The sequence below is a fragment of the Tupaia chinensis genome, unplaced genomic scaffold (assembly GCF_000334495.1).
Source record: "Tupaia chinensis unplaced genomic scaffold, TupChi_1.0 Scaffold149922_1, whole genome shotgun sequence".
NCBI lineage: Eukaryota > Metazoa > Chordata > Mammalia > Scandentia > Tupaiidae > Tupaia > Tupaia belangeri.
This window is the reverse complement of record NW_006209766.1, coordinates 677,692-680,635: the sequence shown is the minus strand read 5'-3', so window position 1 is coordinate 680,635 and position 2,944 is coordinate 677,692.

Here is a 2,944-nt window from a genome sequence, read left to right as displayed (position 1 = left end):
AGCAAGAGAGAGAGAGAAAGTGAGAAAGCAAGCCGCCAGGTCCAGGACTCAAACCACATGTGGCCATGTGGGAATCCAGCGCCCTTAACTACCATGCCACCTGCAGGCCCCAGAAGATCCTCTTAAGGGTGTTTTCTCTCTCTCCTGCTATGTGCACACTTGCACTCTCTATCATAAAATAAATAAGTAAAGTCTTCACAAATGAAATCACTGCTCTACACTTTCAGAAATTATACCAGACAGCAAAGAGAACTCAGAAACATAAATGCTCTCTCCACTTTTGGAATAACTACGGGACATCTAAAACTCCAAACCATGGTGGAAAGGCTACCAATACAACGAAAGTCAAATAAGTCCAAAAAGAAGCCAAGAAAGAATGCCCAAGGGTACCATCTCAGACAAAACTTGCAAAGCACAAGGGGCCCCATCTTGATGGACAAAGCAGCAGTCACTTGCGTGAAATATGAGCAGTGGAACAGAAGGTACAGCTTGGCAGCTGGAGCCTTCCCGGAACTGGCTGGTGTTGAGGTCTGGGGCCAGGGCCGAAGCAAGGGAGGAGAAATCAACACACACTGTCTGGACCGGAAGCTGCCTGCCTGCCAAGGAGAAGGCTGAGTGGGGCTGCTGCATTGTAAGTGGCTTTCGTGCTGGCGCTCCTGCCAGCCTAGGCAAAGGAAGATGAACCAGCTTACACATACACACATTGTCCTCCATCAGGAACTTTACTGGAAACCAGAAAGGCTTCTTGCTAGGCAAAAACAAAAGCCTCTCCTGTCCCACACACATTTCTTTAATTAGTTGGCACAGAAAGAGTTCCCTTCATTCATGAGTCAGAGGGAACTAAAAAAGAAATGCATCATTGAGGGATGTAGGGTAAAGACCTGGTGTCTGTGACCTATTTTATTAATAAATGCATAAAAAAGGAGATGGAGCAAGTATAGTAAGATGGAAACGGAAATGGCAGAACGCAGGTAGTGGGTATCCAGAGGTCCACTGCACGGTTCCTTTAACTGCTCTGTGTTTGAAAGTTTCACTAAGAGATGGAGAAGAAAGGGACACACAGGAGCTGAAACAAGATACCAAAGAAAAAGACAATCCAGCCTAGGTGGTGCAGCCAGTAGCATGCCAGACTGCAGTGCCGGGAGCCACATGGCCAACCTCGAGTTCGGGTCCCCAGCCCGGTTGACCTGAAACATACAGGACACCTGCGTGTGCCCTAGATCTCAATGAGCTGGAGGGCTGGAGGAAGGGGCTCGCAGTATGATAATACCTTGTCAAGGGTGCTTTACTCTCTCTCTTTCTCATGAATAAAATTAAAAGAAAAAAAAAAAGGATAAAAGAAATAGTAAAAACATGTCAGAAGAAAACAACTCCACTGAAAAATGCTGCCAGGCTAAGCAGTCTGATCAATTTATTATCTAGGAGTTCTGGAGGCCAGAAATCTCAAGTCGAGGTGTCAGCAGGGCTCTGAAGGCTCAGCAGAAAATGCTTTAATTTCTTTTGACTCTAAATATCCCTTAGTGGGACCAGCAGTTAGCATAATGGCTATGTCACTGGACTCCCATGTAGTCAACTGCAGTTTGAGCCTCGGACCCGGTGGCTTAAAAACTCACGCCGGGCATATGTGCCTGCCCATGATCCCAAGAGGAGAATGGAGGAGAAAAGATTGCGGCGTGGCCATCTCCCCTGGGGGGTGATTTCTCACTTTCTGTCTCTCTGTCTCTCTCTGTCACTGGCGAGCGTACATGCCCTGTAGCAAAAATCTCTCCCAAAAAAAAAAAAAAAAAAATCCCTTAGCTGGTGGCACCTGAAAAGATAGTGCTTAATTCTGTAAACACTTCTTCTGAGAAGATCAGACCATGACGATTCATAGTGGATGCCATTATTTCCTTTCTTCTTTATCACTGTAGATTGTCTGCACTATGTCCAGATGGTCTCAAAATACTATAGGCAGCAGGCAGATAGCTGGCGTCTACTTGCTGGTCCCACTCCATGAGACTCACTGTCTGTGGGATGAGCAGGGAGAACATGAAGATTCCTTCAGGAAGAAGTACATTAACTGGGGGCCAGCCAGGTGGTGTGGTGGTTAAGACTCCCACATGACCAACTGCGGTTCGAGTCCTAGACCTGGTGACTTGCTTTCTCACTTTTCCTCTCTGTCTCTGGTAAACACATATGCCCTATAAAATTTTTAAAAAAGGAGTAATAATGATAAAAATAAATAAAATTAAATAAATCATTCTTATTTTTTTAAAAAAGGAAGTACATAAACTGACTTGCTTTCTTTGTCCTGCTGTGAGCATCACTCCACTTAGTGCTTAGCCCCTGGCTACATTCATCTCCAGCCAGACCAGGTGTTTCCAGATCAACCTGACCCTCAGAAAATTGGACAGAAGATCTCGGAACTGAAATGCCACCAGATTATGCTTTTGGCACGCCCAAAGTTGAGCAGTGAGAGGGAAATAAGACGGGCAGCAAGTTCTCACTGTCTGGGATCCCATTCATTGCCCAGTCTTGGCAGTCAAGGGTCCCATACCACCCCAGTCCTGCCTAAATGTCTAGCCATATCCCTCACTGTTCTTCAGAGAACACCCTTGGCTCAACTCACTCTGTGCCCCATCACTGGAAGTACCCTCTTCCAAACCTTGACTCAACCCACTCTGTGCCCCCCCACATCACTAAAGTGCCCCCTCTAAAGTTTAGCTCAACTCACTTTGTGCCCCTCCACATCACCGAAGTGCCCCTCCAAACCTTGGCTCAACCCACTCTGTGCCTCCCCCTCAAATCACTGAAGCGCCCCCTCCAAACCTGTGCTATCTGCCCACTTCGAGTACTCTTTCTTCCTGTGTTAACCCTCTCATTCTTCAAAGTCTAATTCCAGGTTCTCTCCCTTCTTCATTATGTTAGAATGAAGTACTCACTTGGGTTTTGGCATGGCTGCAGC